Source organism: Manis pentadactyla, chromosome 8 (genome assembly GCF_030020395.1).
Source record: "Manis pentadactyla isolate mManPen7 chromosome 8, mManPen7.hap1, whole genome shotgun sequence".
Taxonomy (NCBI): Eukaryota; Metazoa; Chordata; class Mammalia; order Pholidota; family Manidae; genus Manis; species Manis pentadactyla.
The window spans coordinates 106,458,826-106,479,124 of NC_080026.1; the positions used below are offsets into that span (position 1 = coordinate 106,458,826).

The window sequence follows — 20,299 nt, forward strand, 5'->3', positions numbered from 1 at the left end:
TCAGGACTGATTTTCTCCTATCAGTCAATGTGGTTGAGGGAGATGGCTGGTACCATACATCTCCCAAAACCATAGTGGTATACTTTTGCTTTGTATCTTAGAGTATGTATTTTTGATATTTCAGTGATGTCCTAAGTATTTCCTAGATTCTCATCATGGTGCCTGTTTGGGTTTTTCATAGAGTTTTATCACATCTGGCTTACACTGCAAAATTACTGATTTTCAGGCATTATTTTTCACTTACTGAACCTTCATTTAATGAACTTTTGGATGACATGACTGAAGGATGAAAAAATCTGAAATGTAGTAACAATAAATTAAGCTTAGTCACCAAAATGGCTTGTAGAAGTTCTAGTGCATATAAAAAACAATGTAGTTTATTGGCTATTATTGGCAAAGGGTACTGGATCTTTCTGTTTCCCAGCCAAAAGCACAGCCATGTGCTAACTGATTAAATGCAGTTTGTAATTCACTCAGCTGACCACAGTTAAAATAATGCAATTCTAAAACTAATTTTCTTGATTTGGGGGTGGGGGGTAGTCATAGTATTTCAAATATTCTACATTTATATTATCTCACTTGAATCATTTATACTGCATTATATGAAATCACCATATTCATCAGCATGTGTCTTCATTTACTTCTTAGGGATTTTATATGGAAGATCTACCACCGGCCTTTCTTCTTTTCTCTGTCCAAATGCTACCTATCCCTCCTTTCTCTCCCTAAATGATCTCATCCAATCTCAGTTTTAAATAACATTTACATGGTGATGACTATCAAAAGTACCATTTCTGGCCCTAGCCAACTCTAAATCTCTACAAGAATATCAAATGAGCACCTCAATTTTAATATGCTCAAATAGAACTCTCAGTGCCCCCCTTGCCCCATCCAAAATTCCCTCTTTGTTCCTCGTCTCAGTAAATAGCAACATCATCCACCCAGACAAAAAGAAACACTGGATTCGTCCTTCACTCTTCTTTTTGCGCACACCCCTCCACTCAGTTTAGGAGGCTCTACCTTCAGAACATACCCTGAGCTTGCCCACGGACATCACTCTGTAATCACCAGGCTAATCCAAGCCATGCCCTTACCTCTTGCCTGGACCACTGGAAGGGCCCCCTCCAGGTTGCACTGATTCTACTCTAGCCTCCTAAGTCTGTTCTTCTATTCTCCACTCAGGACCCAGAGTAATAACTTTGAAGCACAAAGAAGATCACTCTTCTACTCTCACTTCTCCAATGGTATCCAATCATACTCAGGGTAAAATCCAAACTCATTCTCATGGCCACAAGATGTGGCTCCCACCTACCACTGATGTCACATCATATCACAGCACTCCCCTGCCCTATAACTACCCTCCCGCTCAAGGCCAGCCAACCTGCTGCCCCCTGCTCTTCTCCCACCCAAGCTCAGCCTACATCAAAGCCCTTTCTTTTTGCCTCAACACTCCTCCCCAGATCCCTTCACTCCATTCAGATCTCTGCACAAAATTTCTGCCTCTTTCACACACAGAAGTCTTCTCAGAAGAGAAAAAAAGACTTTCAAAAACAGCTCCCCAGCCTATTTTTGTTTTTTCTCCCACAGCACTTATTACTACTTGAAATGATCTATTTATTTACTTGATTCACAAAACAACGTTTAGTGAGCACCCATCAGTCTGTGCGCAATGTGCTCTTCTAAGAGCTGGGGATACAGTAGTGAACGAGATCAGCGAAGATCTCCACCCTCATGGAGCGCACACTCTTGACTGTCACCCCATGGAAGTATGGTGGTCCCAAGGTGGTCTTGGAAGCACCAACTCCCCAGCGCCCAGATCAGCGCCTTGGTACAGAGTAGGCATTAATATATATTTGCTGAATGGGAAAAATGTCCCGCTCCCCTGAGACCAGCTGCCCCTTGGAGGACTCCCACCACAGAGCTCTTCTTGTTTACCAGGTGGCTATAGGACCCAGAATGCCCACTGTGTCCCCTTAGAAACAGCAATCCTGACAGTGAGCCTCCCATTCCTGAGCTGGGTCTCTAACCTTGGCCTGCTTGTCCTGACTGCCCTCAGTTCCCGCTCCAACCCCCAGTCCCCTGCAAGTTCCCCCGGTGGCCATGCAATTGCTCTCTCTCCCTGGGTCATAAAAGCACCTGGTCCACATGGTGGGAGCTGGCCAGGCAGCCAGCATCAAAGTAGTCAGCTTTTCTCAACAAAGAGTAGCTGTAGTCAGAATGCATGGGTCATACTGCCTCTCTGGCTCATGGTGGTCGTGCCCTGCAATAGCTCACATGAGACCTTTAATATCAGCTACCTTGCATGCCTCCAAGAATCTCACCTCAGCATTGGACACACTGTTGTTAAATACATATTTTGCCACTTTCAACTGCCATAGAAGCAAGACATTTACCTGCTGTGATGAGTAATTAAGTTTCTTTCAAGAAAGGAAGATTTGTTAACTGTGAAGTTATCTAATCTCAAATAAAAATGAAGGTAATGTGAAATTCAATGAATTCACCTTTTAAGAAAGCTGCAGCTGCAGTGGTAGGAAGGAAAAAAGGAAACACTAATCTCTTATGAACTACTCTGGAAGACTCAGAAAAAAGGTATTTAAAATCCGTTTTTCTAACATATGAGTTCACATTTTAATTTATTTGTTAGCTTAGAATTGCCCAGCTCTGCATCTCAAGAGCCAAGTGGGATTGCTTTATATTTGCCCAGCACTTTATTCCCTTGAAAGCATTCTCACTTATCTCTTTAAGTAGAGCAGGAGTCATTTCACTGCTAGGGGCCCAGAGAGGTCAAACAATTCACCAAAGATCCCACAGTAGTAACGTGGCAGAACCAAGCAGGTACCAGAACCCAGACATGACTAGGTGCAGCCCAGTGTTTTCCTTCTTTAACAGAAAGGACAACGTGGTTGTCTGGAAATCCCATTCTACAGTCTACTGAAAATATGTCCCTTCGCTGCAGCAGAAGAAGCAAAACAAAACAAAACACATATTCACCAGTGGTTTAAGGTGGTGGAAAGATGCATTGGTCCTGGAACTCCAAGCAGAGAGGGTTGCACAAAGTCTTCCAACAAATGCCAACTCCTGCAGTGACAAATACACAAAACAGTGTGAAACAGGCACCCTGTGACCTCTCCCCAAGAAGGCCATCCAAACACCAATTGCCAGACAACCTGTTTAGACTCAAAGTCTCCATCTTTTCTTCCAGCCCTACTCCCTTCCCACCCTGACTTCCCCAAGTAAAACAAGAATCTTTAGTTTACCAACTGAAATCCCCATTAGAATCAATGAGTCTTGGGCAGAAAGCAGCTTTAGAGATCATCTATAACAGGGATCACAAACTGAAAGTCCAGTGGGTCACACCTACCCTACAGAGGTGGTATACCCATCTGTAAGACATGTTCAGAAAATCTGAGCCAAACCTTAAAAACCAGAGACCTTCTGGTTTCTCTTTAAAATAGAAAAAAAATCAGAGGATCTGTCAACGTGGCCTGTGTTCATGATTATCTGGTGCTAAGTATCAGCTACTCTTCAAAGGCAGGCTTGGCTACTCTACTATGCCACAGTCTCTACCACTCCCTACTATCTCAACACAAAGAGCTGTGGCTATCACTGTTTTGGCCTTTTTTTTTTTTTTGGTGGTACAGAAATAATTCCCTCATCCTCAGATTCTAACAAAAGTGGGAATACAAAAGAGAATGGGGCTGAGCTCTAGAGATAAAAAATGGTAGAGCAAATACAAGTTAAGTAAGTAACCTCACTCCTGTATATTTGCAACCCCTGAACAAGTACAATACTCCTACTTTATACAATCAAGTGCAAGCAGGACCTGACATGCACATTCCCAAAGTTAGAGGCAAAACTAATTCTAGAACCTAAGTCTCTTGATTGCCAATCCACGACTCTTTCACTATGCCCCACTGCATAGTAGTTGTATATTATGAAGCAAAAAATATTATTACACACACACACGTATGTGTGGATTTCTCAAAGCTAACACTAAATTCACAGAAATGTAGTTGAAGTATACAACCCACTCTGGGCTAAAATGCTTGCCATACCTTCATTTGTAAAAGAATATAAGAATAAGTTCTATCAGGTACCCTAAGGGTTTGTTTCTAATGTGACACTTTCAGTAGTTTTGCTGTTTTAAGTACAAAAAAGTTCTCACAAATACAATGCATCTACTATTTCAAAAGTGCTCAATTAATGTCCCATGCTGTCTAAAGTGGTCTTCTGAAGAAGTCTTATAGGTCTTCACCTACAAGATCTTAGTAGGAGTTATTTATATCACCCCCTGAAAGAATGTATTGATTCATCCACTCAACAGATATTTACTAAACCCTATTACATGCCAGGCACTGTGCAATGTGATGAGACACAAAGATGAACAAGACCCAGTCCTTGCCCTTAAGTTGCTCTGTTTGGGTAAAAGACAGATCAGACATTCAAAAAGAATTCTAAAAAACAATGGTTAAATAAATGTAAAGTCTGAATAGGCACAGGTGTTCTGGGAACACTGAGCAGGCACTCCACATTCCTAATGTATCCTAGATAAACAGATGCTTCCCAGCACAGACAGAGGCCCAAGGAAATCCTAAAACAGGCATGGGAGTAAAGCAGGCAGGGGGAGAATGGAGGGCACGGTGGGACCTGAACCAAGGAACAACATATGCAAAAGTAAGGAGTGAGGAAAGAGCCTCCCATTTGGTCTTGTCCAGATCCTGTATTACTTACTGAGTCTTAAACACCTCTGCCTGTGCCACCCGACCCGACATCCGCTGAGACTGGATGTGAAGCCCTGCATGTACACTCTTGGAAATTCATCTCACCAACTCCCACGTCAAGAAGACCACCAATTCAGCCCTGCTTCCTGGTGACCTGCAACTCTGACTCCCTGGGGGCGAATGACGCTGCCCCAGGGTCTACAGGACCCAGTATTTCCAGTACTTCCATGATGTCTCTGGGAAGACAGTTAATAGATTTTTTTTTTACCTTAGGGCCTAGATTTCTATGGCCAGAATCTACTACGCAGTCCAGTTTCAAGCAGAAACTTTGAAAAAATGTCCCAGAACATGTGCCCATCAAAACCCCCAGCTGGAGCTCTCTTTTTCTTCAAGGATAAGAAAGGGATGATCTGCCAGCCTTGATCCAAGCTGAGTCTAAGCCAGGGGTAGCATCCCAAAAGACAAGCTTTTGGAAAGGAGTTAAAAAGGAACCAAGACCAAATATGCAGCTATGGTTAGGATTCAAACTCAAATGGAGGAGACAAGGAGGCAAAATTCCCTCAAGGGCGGGGAAGAGCTTGAACCTGCTACTGGTGGGCGGGTTCCCAAATCTGGCTGAAGAACAGAATCACCAGGAAAACTAAGGAATATTTTCCTGGGTCCCAGGCCCAGTAAATCAGAATCTCTGATTTCAAGGCCCAGGAAATACTCAGATGATTCTACACCCAGACTCTGATACCCATTTGGAAAAGAGTATCTTTCACCCCTAGGTTTCAGGAGCTCCAGAATAATCTCCTGAATTATAATAAGGTCATTATAATTCAGCATCCTCCAGACAGGATTCAAGGATCCAGGCTTTGGGGAGGCTGCACATTCTTAGTATGTTTACCCACTCCCTACATCACATTATGACAACCATCCCTTAACTCCTTTTTATTTTAAATAAATAAAAAAAACACAGACCCCTGCAGCCAGGATGGCAACTGGGTAAATGAAGGCAGCTTCCCTCTTGGCCCCAGTCCCTGCACACCATGACCACATGCCAGTGCCTCCAGTGAAACTACTGGAGTTGTCCAGTCTCAGCAATCTGAAGCTTCGCACACCTGTGTAGGCTCACCCCTGAAGAGGGTCTGGGAGCAGCCAGTTATCACGGTGGCCCTCGAGGAACAGCTCCAAGGCACAGAGTACTCTGTCCCACTAAAGAGCAGGCCGCTGCAGAAATCAGTGCAATGCCTAGAAACCTGCCAAGCCAGCTGAGCACTTGTCTTCCCAGATTTCCATTCTGAGGTCAAGTAACTGCCTGAGCAATCTCAAGCCAAGGATGGCAGAGTAAATGCTGTGTACCACAGTCATGACAGCTCGGAATAAGCTGGTTCGCTTAATGAACTAGCCTAGAGAGATCTCTTCCCCAATATCACTAGATGCTAGCAGGTGACCTTCAGACAGCCCAGCACCACAGAAACCCACAGCCGACCAAGGTCAGTCTTCTGGACTGCAAGGCCCAACATCAGTCCACAGTTTCCTTCACGACAACTGGGCGACTCTCAGGCATCCCCTTGACTTGAGCCATAATGCAAATTTGGAAGAGCACAGGCAGAGCAGGAAGTCTAAGAAAAAGCTCAAGATAACTAATTTGCCCCTTTCGGTGGTCCTCGATTTTTAGGCAATCCATTATTTCCACAGTGCCATTATGTCTGCCCCAAAGGAGACCTTTCTCAGACACGTCTCCAAAAAAATCACAAGAGCTGCTCCACACCCTGCAAAACACCCTGAACCATCACCTCTCTCATCAACATCCTCATCTCTACCCCATCCCAAGAATACAGAATAATACTGGATGTTGTGACCATCATGTTAGTCACCTTAGTTCCTACCAAACATCAATCCAGACCATTGATCAGCTCTGGACCAATGGAAGCCTCTTGGGTTAAATATTCTCATAGCACCATGCAACTTTCCTAGCACAAGCATTTATTTGTGCTTGGCTTTTTGTTGTTTCCACTTTATGGGGTCTTGTGACTGGCTAATCATATCCCAATAGTGCCTTCAAACCCTCCAGGTTCCTTCAAGATACACATCAAGTTCATGTCTTGATCCAGATAACCTATCCCCCATCTGCTCAATCTTGCCACTGACCTTTAAAATCTAGGCAGCCACTAATTAGTCCACCTCTTAGAAGGCTTGCCTACAATTGGAGAAAATCCCCAACAGTCCTTAAGGCTGACCAACTTGGGAAGGAAACAATTCAGAATTCTGTTTATTTCTTTGGTGCAGTGTTTTTTAAAATCACACTGCACTTATCATTAAGATGACTCTCTAATATATGCAAAATAAATTCCTTTTTTGACCCTGGACAGCACTCCCCTGTTTCCCAGAGCAAATTCCATTGGGGCTATGCCCTGTGCCACATCCTCAGGACCTGAATGCCACCGAGCTTCCAAGACGCTGAATGCCAACGCGGCTAAGACATGGTCTCCCGCCTCTGGCCCACTGCCCGGCTGGCCTCCATCCACAACCCCGGCACAGGCAGGTGGCCTTGGGTGAGCTTTTTAAAGTTCTTCCACCTACTCCACAGATTCAGCAGGAGGGAGAACAAAGGTTTCCAAGTTCTCTGAATGACACAAAGCTCACAAAGTAGAATAAAATTAGTTGAAAAATAGCAAAATGATTTTTAGCTCTCCTTAAAAAAAAAAGCACGCCTACTTTATGATTCATGGTGACTTCATCTGTCTTCCACTGGAACATGCTGTTTTCCTCCCAAAGGCAGTGGTTCCCTCCCCTCCCCTCTCCCCGCCACTCCTAGGCCCAGACACCTCCATGAGATAGTGTTGTCGGACTTGCCCTCCCACCTCAATGATCCTGACAAAGACGAGCAGCCCTGGCAGCGGTCCCCAGGCTCCTTCCCCTCAGGGCCTCTGTGTTCCCCCTACTCTCTGCCTGCAAAGCTCTTCCCCTCTCTTGCCAAGGCTGGGGTAGTCTCACCTTTGGGAGCTCAAATCAAATACCTATTGATGAAGGCCAGCCCAGACTACCTAACTTCAGCCCCACCACCAAAAGCTACTTTCTAAGGATGCATCATTGGGTTCTTACTAATCCATGCTTCCATCCAGTGGGCAGGAATCTTGCTTGACTTGTTCACTGCCGTAATCCCAGCACCACGACAGTTCCTGGCACAAAGCAAGTGCTCAAGAAATCACTGCTGAGTGAGAGGACAAGGAGGTAGAGGCAAGCCGGTGGACCCAGGACTGAGAACCTCCCAAAGACGTGCTCGGGCGTGACTGCACCATGGCAGCCTCCGGAACACTCTCCCGGTCTCTCCTGCCTTCATCTTCCAAACCTCGTCACCGCTCAGACACCAATGCTCCCACTGCACTGTCTGCACAGCCCACCCCAACTGCTCAGCCCTGGGCTTTCCTAGACACTCAGTTCCCAAGTTAGGCTTCTGCTGCTCTGCTTCCTGTCAGCCTTCCTCGGCTTGAAAAATTCAGACATCCATAGGGTATCTGACCCGTGCTGAACTAGGCACTTTGAAATTGTGAATTTGTGTTACATGAATTTTAATCAAGAATTTTAAAAAAGAAAAGGGTTAGACTAGAACAGAGGTTGAAACTGGAAGCTCAACAAGCCACACAGGGTCTATGGCACACTCTTTAGATCTAAACAGGGGTTTTTGATACATCTGCAAAAACAATTTCAAAGCCAAAGCCTTTCCTGGTTGTGGTGGCCTTGACATCAACCTGCACTGGACAAAACCGCACGGCACACACGTGCCTGAGTACACGTGCACAGTGAGCGCATGTACAAACTGGTGACATCTGAACAAGGACTGTTGTGCACGGCTAGGGCCATGTGATGGTTTTGAGGCTGTACTGTAGTTACATAAGACATTACCACTGGGGAGACCAGAGGGCAGCACACACTGGACCCCTGCACTTCTCTTTGCAACCTCTATGAGCCTTTATTTCCAGATTTTAAACGATCTTAAAGGAAAAAAAAAAAGCCAAAGTTTGTGGCTTCTTAAAAATAGCAAGACCTGAAAACACTGGGCCTCAAGGACAACAGCTGGATGGAGCTGGGTAGCAGCTATTTCCCTTAGGTGGGTTTTGTCTCCCAAAACACCAAAGCTAAGTGTCAGTTGCCATTTATCATGGTGTTTGCACTGCTTTTTCTCTTAAACATAAATTTTTCTCTACCAGCAGTAGGAAAATGAAAGACAAAGAGGGTCTTGTATTTCCAGGGAAAAAAAAGGGAGACTGCAACATTTTTGTGAACATGAACAACATTCCTACGAGTCTGATCTGAAGTCTCCCCACCCTCATCATGAGTTACCTGCCTGACCTCTGTGGCATTTGAGGTTTGGGCCCCTGGATTATAACTCTGTAGGACCAAATTTCTTATGCTAAATCAGCAAATAAATTTAAACCCAAACCACTAGAAAAGAACACAGCTTAAGCCCTCAGTGTCCCATTCTCCCTTAATATTCTGGTTCTTTCATCTCACGTTTCCTGCTCTCAGCCACCAAAAGGCAAGTTCCACCCCTTAAGCATGACAACAACCAGATAAATAAGCAGTATTTCTTTTTTCCATTGAAACTGCCCTTTTTAGTAGAGGAGGAAAAAGGCCCTCAGGACGTGCATACCCCCACCTTTCCCATCACTCCCCCGTCCTCCCAGAACGTGCTTGGAATGCACGTGTTCCTGAAAAGAGGGTGGGGCATACTCATAGAACCCAGAGAAATGGCCCAGTTTACCTTTTTTAGGGCATTTATTTCCAGTTAGGCTACAAAGAAGCATCACCTGGTGGAGGAATTGCTAACATCATCCTCCTCGGGTGACCCTGATGCGGACTGCCCAGCACTGATTCATCCTGTGGCATTTGAAAACCATTAATTTAGAAAATTGTGACCCCTTGCTACCCTGGGCAGCTGGATAGGACACACTTCTCCAGTCAAGAGATGCTAGGGCTCTGTCCTGCAAGGCAACCACTAGCCACATGTGGCCACCGAGCCCCTGAGATGTGGCTGGAGTGACTTGAGATGTACTCTAAGAGTACCATACACATTGGATTTTAAAGACTTAGTACAGAAAAAGAGAACTTAGAATATTTTATTGAATTGTACTGATTACATATTGAAATGATTATTTTAGATATACTGGGTTAAAGGAAGTATGTAATTAAAACTAATTTCACTTATTTCTTTTTACCTTTTTAGTGTGGCTACCAAAAAATCTTAATTGCATATGTGGCTTGTATCATACTTTTATTGCACAGCCATGCTCCAGAAAACACTCAACATTCTAGTGTGGGGATTACAATCATAATGGAATAAATGAGGCTGGTGTCAAGCCCGGACTCCACCTACCAACATCATGCCCTCTGACATCCAGTTCCTGTACACGGGGGCATGACAACATCCAGGGGAAACAGAAGTGTAACTAGAAGTCCCAGGGATGGCATCTTCCCACAGCTGGTGCACCCTTCTGCCCTTCTTCCTTTCCCAACCTACTTAAGGCTGTTAATTTTGAACCCAGGATCTCCTGGCATTACGTTTACTAACCATAACCCCCAGTTCTGCATGGTGACTGCAGATGGTACAGTGGTTCTCCACCCAGAGGGCACAAAGGAATCGCCTGGGGAACCTCAGCCCAGCAAACACCCTGCCTCTGCCCACTTTGCACGGGTCCAGATACAGATTCTATGCACAAGAACACTGGAGCATCCTGAAGTCCGTGATCTAGGCGTCCCTGTTGAGAAATACTGACATAGCTGGGTACTGGGACCAGTACCATCTCAGGGCTGCCTCAGGACTTGATCAGCACACAGTCTGACAGGCCAGACTGATGAGATGGGTGTGGCCCATGTGGACACCAGAAACTGCCCAGGGCCTTCCCCTAGCAAAGGGCTGCTAGTCTGACATCTTTTAAAGCTAGATGGGAAATGACTCTCTGCTCTGGACATTGTTTCAAATACCAGAACATAGCTGACACTTCCTGCCCTTACACAAGGCCCCTTAAGAGGATCAAAAAATATAGACAATTTCAAGACACCAAAGACTTTGGCAACTGAGCTTACAAAGACTGCTGTGTAGCACTCCCAAAGGCAACACGTAAGAGGGACAAATGCAGGTCCTCTTTCTGCTTTGCCTGGTACGCCAAAGCACAACATTGCCTGAACTTTCTAGATGTCATGGCAACCTTTCAGGCTTCTGCAGAAGTTTTTCTCCTAGGAGCTCAAAGGGGCCAGGACTTAGAGGCCATGCACAGACCTGCCAGTTCTAGCAGCCTGTTTGTTCTGGGGCCATCGGCCATGGCAAGAAGTCATCTTACTGAATGTGAGTACTGGGCAGGCAGGGCCCACAGATCCACCGGGCCCCCAGGAGGCTGAGCGGCAGAAGCAAGCACTCTCTTCATCTAAACCAGTCACTGCCCTTCCCTCGGTTTAAAGACCTTCTCTGTGCTAAGCCCCTTCCCACCTCCAACAAGTACAAAAGAGCAGTTCCTTGGAGAACAAATACCCCTCCCCAATAATACTTCTGTCAGTAGACTACAGCTGAGAAACTCAACCTTTTCCTTCTTCTTAGGGCAAATTTCCTCTCTATGAAAAAAATTACACCGTGAATGAATGAATCACTTTGTTTTCCCCCACTAAGTCTGAACGGCCTCAAATCAAATTTCTTTTTGGAAATAGGGTGCAAAGTGAATAAGCACTGAATCTGAGAACTATGACATATTTCTTTATTTTTAATGCAGGAAAATGATCTGGGGTTGCTCAGTGTAGTAATACAACCTACACACCGACTCTGGCACATCCACCCTGGACACTACCACAGCGCACCTCCCCACATCGTTCACCACCCCCCACCCAGGTGGCCTTCTCTCTCATGTTCTTGTGCCCATGTCAGCCTCTGCTTCCCGGCCAGAACACTCCAGTGTAGCGTGAACATAACCGGGGGCTCCATGTAGCCCAATCCACTCGGTAGCCATGCAAACAAACAATCCAGCCCAAACATCATAAAGATTAATTCAGAGTATTACTGGATCTCTTGTTGAACACCTTCGGGAGGGAATTAGGTGCTTAATACTCAGAGAACGGTCTTTAAAATCCTTCCTCTTTCTCTACCACTTGGTACCCCATATGCAGCCAGCAGCTATTCCTCTAAGAACCGTCCTCTGCTCTTCACCTCCTCAGTCTCCCCAAACCCCAGCTCACTGATGTTTTTCCTTTTCCTTCCCTTTAGCCTGCATGCTTTCTTCTCTCACACAAGTATTTGAGCCTTTTCAGATATAAAGCCCCTCCTTACACACACACACACACACACACAAAATGACCACCCCTACCTCCCCTTTGACTCAGCCTTTACTTATTGCCCCAACTCTGTGTGTAAAAGGCTCTGGAACACACATGAAAAGATGTTCAACATTAACTAATCATCAGGAAAATGCAAAGAAAACCATGATATCACCTTACACCTGTTAGAATGACTATTACCAAAAAGACAAGAAATATTAAATGTTGGAGGATGTGGAGAAAAAGGAACCCTCTACACTATTGATGGGCATATAAATTGGTGCAGCCACCAATGGAGAACAGTATGGAGGCCCCTCACAAAGTTAAAAATAGAATTACCATACAACCTAGCCATTCCACTTCTGGGTATTTACCTGAGGAAAATGAAGACACTAATTTGAAAAGATACACCCACTCCTAAGTTTTCTGCAGCATTATTTACAATAGCCAAGATATGGAAGCAACTAAGTGTCCATTGGTAAATGAATGGATAAGAAAGATGTAGTGCATACAGACAGATAAACATATACACACATATACAAAATGGAACTTTACTCAGACATAACAAAATGAAATCCTGCCACTCATGACAACACAGATGGACCCTGAGGGTATTATGTTAAGTGAAGTAAGTCAGACAAAGACAAATAGCATATGATTTAGTTTATACATGGAATCTAAAAACAAAAACAAAACAGAAAACCCAGAAACAGATTCATACATACAGAGAACTGGTGATTGCCAGAGGGGTGGGATAGGGGATGGTGAAACAGGTGGAAAGGATAAAGTACAAAACTTCCAATTATAAAATAATTAAGTCACAGGGATGAGAAATACAGCACAGGGAATATAGACAATAATGTAGTAACTTCATGTGGTAACAGATGGTAACCAGTTACTGAGGTGGGCACGTCACCATGTTTACATGCTGGATTACCAAGCTGTACACCTGAAACTAACATGTTAACTATGCTTCAATAAAAAAATTTTTTTAAGAGAGGAGGCCCAGGAACTGAGCTAACCAAGATACACAGCTGAATCATAGACAGCAGAATTCTGCTCAGCAGAGAGAAAAGCCAGCCCACACACATTCACAGAGCAGGGAGCAGGTAGTACTGAGTGCTGTGTTAACTCCCAGTAGGGCTGAATGTCACCTCTAAGACCAGATGGTCCAGCTTCAGAAAAGATGCTCTTTATGTCCAGGAACAAGAACTCAAGCAGAGACATTAATCAACTATACCAGCTTGGCTTCCAAAAGATTCTGGTAACACAGTGACTAGGTATATCCATCTCTACATTAATAAAGATAAAGGAGTATATGCAGAGGGGTATTTCCCAGGTCTGTCTACAGCAGAGATTCATCCTGGTGCTTTGAGAAGTTACAATGATCCGAATGTGTGGAACTGTGGGCTCCAAGGTGGCTCTGCTTATGCAAATAGCTTTGTTCCTTCATTCACCACACACTGAGGCTGCGTGGGAGGCAGTGAGGAGGAAGGGGGAGAAACAGTGATGAGAGTAACAGTGGCTCTACTTTCAAGGAAGCAAGTAGAGGGATGAGAGCCATATAAGGTAAAACCCGATGAAGACGTGGGTCTAGTTGTGGAGTGAATCGAGAGGATAGATAAGGGACAGCAACAAGGCACAAGTGAAAGAATGCTAATCTAAGCTCTGGCTCTGCCACAGATTAGCTGTGTAGCCTTGGGCAAGACCCTACACCACTCTGAGCCTATTTTCCTTACTGCAAAATGAGAAGGCTGGCCATAGATGATCAGAGCTCCTTCCAGTGCTGACATTCCACAGCTTTGAGATTTTAAGGATACCTGTTGTGGGGGTCATGGAAATAGGTGGAGAATAGAAAAGTAGACAAGAGGAAGAGTATAAGCTATTCCAAAATCTTAATAATTATAGTCACTGATTGTCACTCTATGAAAGTACTCATTGTACCTTCTAAAGCTATAAGTTGTCAAGCATGGTCAGTGGGCACAGGTCAGTTTTTGGGCCCATCAATCTTAACAGAACAGTGCATACACCATACTTGGAGGAGGCAGTTTGCTTATGGGCTGCACTGAAGACATGTTAAGGGTAGTGCTTCCTCTCACAGGGTGAGACCCTCTCCATCCTAATGAGAATCAGAGTTCATATTCCTTGGTTTGCAGATGGACAGACAGGCTCAGAGAGTCTGAATGACTCCCCAAGTCCCAAAGCTTGGAAAGGCAGAACCAGGGAAGAAGCCCAAATTGTCTGACTCCCCACCTACCATGAAAGGCCAATTAGATAACTGTGCGGATCCCTGCACAGCTTGAACATTTAAACACCCACACAGGATTAATGATGTGCATAACTATGAACCACTGCGTTGTATACTTGAAATCAATCTAAGATTGTATATCCATGATACTTCAATTTAAAAAATTAAAAATTAAAAATTAAAAATATAAATATAAATATAAAAGCCCCACACAGATGTACCTAACTGTCCAAATGGATGGGAAGATTCTGCAAACGGCAGCCAAGAGCAGCCTTTCCTTCCTCTACCACCTTGATAAGCAGGTTGATCAGCAGCTGTGATACCTGGACTTGGTATCTATCTACCATCCTGTTACACACACAAACTTCCATCTTTAAGCAATACAGGTGGTAGCATGTACTCTAGAACCGAGGTACTCCAGGTCCTGGGGTCCAACTGCAGTCATATGCAAAGATTACCACTTTTTAAAAATTGAAGTATAGTTGACATACATTCTTACATTGGTTTCAGGTATACAGCACAGTGGTTCAACAGTTACCCATACTATTAAATACTCACCCCAATTAGTGCAGTTACTATCTGTCAACATAGGAAGATATTACAGGATCATTGACTATATTCTCCATGCTGTACGACCATCCCCATGACCAACTTATATTATGATTGAGAATTTTTGTGCTCCTTTATCCAACTCACCCTCCCCACCTACCCATCCCAACCTCTCCCCCATGGTAACCACCAATCACTTCTTAGTGTCTATGAGTCTACTGTTATTTTATTCATTTTGTTTTGTTTTGTTTTTAGACTCCATAAATATGTGAAATCATATGGTATTTGTCTTTCTCCACCTGCCTTGTTTCACTTAGCATAGTGCCCTCTAGGTCCATCCATGTTGTTGTAAATAACAGGATTTCTTTTTTTTAATGGCTGAATAATATTTCATTGTGTATATATACCACCTCTTCTTTATCCATTCATCTATTCATGGACACTTATGTTGCTTCTATACCTTGGCTACTGTAAATAATGCAGTAATAAACGTAGGGGTGCATATATCTTTTCAAGTCAGGGATTTTGTTTTCTTCAGGTAAATTCCTAGAAATGTAATTACTGGGTTGTATATTCTTTCTATTTTTAGTTTTTTAAAGACCCTCCACAAATATTGCTTTACACTGTGGCTGCACCAATTTACATTTCCACCAACAGTGTAGGAGGGTTCCCATTTCTCCACATCCTTGCCAACACTTGTTATTTCTTTTCTTTTGGAGAGTGGCCATTCTAACTGGTGTGAGATGGTATCTTATTGTGGTTTTTATCTGCATTTCCCTAATGATTAGCAACGTGGAGCATCTTTTCATGTGCCTGCTGGTCATCTGTAGTTCTTCTTTGGAAAAATGTTCAAGTCCTCCACCCATTTTTTAATCAGGTTATTTGTTTTTTGGTGTTGAGTCCTATGAGTTCTTTATCAGACTACTACTTTCTAAATGCAAATCCACTGGCAAGTTATTTAACATCAATACCTCAGTTTCCTCTTCTGTAGAACAGGGATAGCAATAGTGCCTACACCTCACAGGGTTATGATGAGGATTAAAGGAGGTAGTATATGTAAGTGCTCAGCATAATACTTACATTTTAGTAATTGTTACTACAGGTTTTCTGGGAAAGAGTTCAAAGCTTTCGTCAGATTCTCAAAGGGGTACACGACTCAGTAAGTATCAAGAACCTCTGTTATACACACTATCCTTAGAATGGAATTGAGGTTGTCCTGTGGGAAGGGAAGTACCTCCACTGGCTTCCTCACCTTTCCAGAAGAAATGGGGTTGAGGCTTTCTATGCCCCCTACTCCCTAGAAGGCAGAAGAAGCAGCACCCACGAACTACACTGGAGGTGCCGGTCATTTCTGTGGCTGGGAAACGGCTCCTCAGGGCCCTTAAGGCCCCAAGCTAAAAGAGGGAGATTAGAAAGGAGACAGCCAAATCCCAACTTCAGTTCCCCCATCCTGGAGAATAAAACAACTCTGTTCTGACCCATGTGGTACAAGAGGGAGAGCTTCTGGCACGGTGGCCCCCTTCCATTCCAGGTGTCTGGCCACCCTTTCTGCCCCTCCTGCGGAGGAACTGGGAAAAGAGAGTCAACTAACTCCACATACAAAAGAAGGCGATGCACTGGGATGTGAAGACGACCCAAAGCTGAGGTCCTGGTCGGGAAAGAGCCGATTAAGAAGGAAAGGGTTTAGATAAGAGAAAGAGTACAGAAGGTGTAAGAGATGGGAGGCAATTTAAAACCGGTTTTGCTGCTGTTTGGCCTCATGACCTTGGACGAATTCCTAAGCCTCTCTGAACCTGCTTCACAGAGGAGTTATGAAGATCAAATAAGATCTACAGAGACACTCAGCACGGTGGCTGACACACTGAGCACTTACTCACCTGAGGCCAGCTATTACTAGCGTTGTAAGGATTAGGATGAGGAAGAAGGCGGAGGCAGACAAAGGTCGGCATGGTCATGAAGCTTTACTCTATTAGTGCTGTGGGGCTGTTTAGATGTGGCTGCATTAAAAACAAAATCAAAGCAGGTTTGTGGGGAGAAATACCAGAGCCAGAGGAAATAGAAAATAGTGGGTCCGAAACACAGAAGAGCTCTAAGTGAGGACCCCGACCTTGGGTCCTCAGCTCAGAAAGTCCCACCCAGGTGGCGATGAAGGTGGAGAACATAGCTGAGTGCCAACTCAAACACGGCATGCCTCTACTCTTTGTCTGTGTGGAGCAGCATCGACTCCATAAAGTCACCTGGCCAACATTCTAAAGGGCAGTTACAGTTTACCTTTGATTGATCAACTGTGGAAGAATTACTACTTAGTAAACACAATGTTGGGTAAGATAAAATTGTTCCAAGAAAGGGACATTTATAAAAAATGAAAGTATAAAAATAAAAATAAAAGAGGCATCTTTGATGGTGAAAATCATGGAGACAACAGTTCCCATGGCAGCGCAGTTGCCCCATGTCCCTAGGTCTCAATCTGTTACTCCTCCTATATTCTCCACCTCGTCAACTAATTGGCAACTAGGAATAATTTTCTCTAAAAATAATAATGTTTATCATAGAAAGCTGAGAAAACAAAGGAAGTCTCAAAGGAAACACAATTGTCCAACCTCCAATGTTAACATGTTGATTTACTGCTTCCAGTTTCTCTTTAAGGCAGATCATTTTTATTTAAATAATATCAAAGGTTTCTTAATATGGTAAGCCTTTCTGAAGAATCAGTAAGAGCAGTAAGAATGAAAAGTTCAAAACTGACTGACAAAAGGGAGACACACACACACACATACACACACACACTCAATGTGCAGGCCTTGATTCCCAGAGGGCTCTTAGACTCACAATACAGGCTGGTCCCTGTGGCTGTCCCTGAACTAAGAAGGTTAAACTTAGAGGATCAAAAAAGAACTCCACCCATTAAAACAATGCTCTTTTAAGTATCAAAAAGTCTAGCATTTCAAACAAGCATTTTTGAAAACACATTTTTAAAAACCCCAAACCTATGCTGTATTCCTTGGCATGAATCTGCGTTGGTTCCTGGTGGGGTTCTAGGATAGAATTTCAAAAGGTATTGCAATATTCCTCATCTCACTGATACTGTTCTATCAGACTCAAATAAATCAAAATCCTAACGAAAAAGAAAAACAAACCTGAATCTCTCTGGCAACACACTTGGTGCTTAGAAAACATGAGTTTTTACCATCTTTTACCAGTGCCTCTTAAAACCATTTTTATTACTGATTATGCTAGAGTAATAGAAAAAGTAATTTGTGTAATAATTTTGACAAACTTCAAGGCTCCTTCATCTGTTTAGTGAATGGAAGTCCCAGACAAGGATGTCATTTCAGCAGGAAAGAACTTTCCAATGAGATGAGCCACCCAACATTAGAAAGAGTGGCTCCTGGAGAAATGAGTTCCTTACTGCTGGAGGTATGCAAGCAAGAGTTATACAAACCATATGGATTCCAAGGTCCCTTACAACTTTAAGATTCAGAATCTTATGCACCCCTATATTTACTGCGGCATTATTTACAATAGCCAAGATATGAAAGCAACCAAAGTATCCATCAATAAATGAATGGATAAAGAAGATGTGGTACATAAGCACAATGGAATATTATTCAGCCATAAAAAAAGAAATTCTGATTTGCAACAACATGGATAGACTTAGAGGGTATTATGCTAAATGAAATAAGCCAGGTGGAGAAAGATAAATACCGTATGATTTCACTTATTGGTGGAATTCCACTTATTTAGACTTGTAGAATCTAAAAACAAAACGAAATGAACAAAATAGAATAGACTCAGACACTGAGAAGTGACTGGCGGTTACCATGGGGGAGGAGTTGGGATGGGGAGTCAGGAGGGTGAGAGGGATAAAGGGACACAAAAATGTCAATTACAAATTGATCATGGGGATAGTGTACAGCATGGAGAATATAGCCAATGATTCTGTAACATCTTCCTGTGTTGACAGATGCTAACTGCACTAGTTGGGGTAAGGATTTAATAATGTGTGTAACTGATGAACCACTGTATTGTCTATTTGAAACCAATATAATATTGTATATCAACTATATGGCAATAAAAAAATTCAGTCTTTTTTTCTTACAGTGTAAGTCATAAGGGAATTCATCACCCTATTGCCTTCTCTCATTCCTCATTAATTAAAGAGACAAAAAAGATCACTGCTGTAAGTCCCAGTGAAGTCTCTTCCAGAACTCAGAAGGGCCATACATAGAGGCAAAGGGCAGGAACGTGTGAGGCAGAAGTCACTCACAAGCCTAGAGGAAGCAGGTAGCCCGAGGAATGGCCTCTAGAATTGGACAAAGAATTCAGAGTTGTCTGTGGGGGGAAAGGGAAGCTTTGAAAACAAAGTGAAACTCAGAATCAAAGTAGAGTCCACATGCTCTACCCTGAGAGTGGACTATAGCAGCTTTTCTGGAAAATGTGGCATTTTTAGGACTTCGTACAAATCCCTCTGGGTCCCCAGGACATCACCAGTCAAATGTAAACAGAAGGCAGCTCCCTGAGAGTACCCTGCAACTGAGAGCTCAAGGACAGTACCCTCTAGGGCCCCCCACCCACCCCCACCCCAAGATAACCAAGTTCATCAAGCAATGGCCCACAATTAACTAGGATTGTGTATTTTCACTCTACTCTCACGATGGAAGCAAAGGATAACAAAACAAGTATATATTTGGTCCAACGAACAATATCAGGAGATGGAGATGCCTTAATTCAACCCAGATTCTGACAGGTCTTTGGTTTGGGCTGGTCCATGGAGTTAATAACAACACAGGGCCCAATTCAAACCTGGAACTTACAATTTTGGACATTTCAAAAGTCTTATTGGCAAGATCACAAATGACCAAAAGATGTGTATGTTACTCCATGTAAAGAACCTTTGTCTCTCCTACAATAAGGCATGACACTCATGGAATTTAGAGAAGAGAGTATATTTTTTCCTCCTCAGACAAAGAGGGGTGGTACACAGGGAGGAGAGAAGAGCTAACTGCTCATCTTACATGGTGAAGAGTCAACAGATATTGCCCAAAAGTAACAAAACAAGAAAGTTACTGAAATGTGTGGAAGTAAATAACAAGAAGCAGCTAAGAGTTTTAAATGACTGCCACTGGGGAGTGTGGGTAGAGGTGAAGGAGGCGGAGACTGTGTCCTTAAAACTATTTGATTCTTGAAACTATGTGCATGTGTAACTTATAAAAACTACAAACTTTAAAAAGAAGGAAGAAAAAGGACTAGAATACCTTTGTTGCATGTATTTCCCAATTTAAGTCATAAAAACTAAATACTTTAGATAAGTGGTAATATTTAAATATTATTTTTCCATGTTTTCTATAGGGCATTTTTTTAATTAAGGTATCATTGATTCTAGAGTATATTTTAATAACTTTTTTCTTGATTAATACAGTTCACTGAAAATTAGAAAACAATCCTCCCTCCAAAACAGGGGAGAAAAAAAGAGAAAAAGTTTTAAAATCACCAT

At 43.3% G+C, this 20,299-nt stretch overlaps 1 protein-coding gene across 3 annotated transcripts in view; it reads right to left on the minus strand.

The window, feature by feature from the left end:
- Positions 1–20,299, minus strand: part of SORBS1 (sorbin and SH3 domain containing 1) — a 233,980-nt gene that overhangs the window by 171,088 nt on the left and 42,593 nt on the right. For 2 of the 3 annotated variants that reach the window (XM_057506117.1, XM_057506129.1), the window contains exon 2: positions 2,992–3,078. The exons of the other annotated variant lie outside the window; for it this stretch is intronic. The gene's annotated coding sequence lies outside the window, so the exon portion shown is untranslated. The remainder of the gene's footprint in view (positions 1–2,991; positions 3,079–20,299) is intronic. 3 annotated transcript variants of the gene reach the window in all.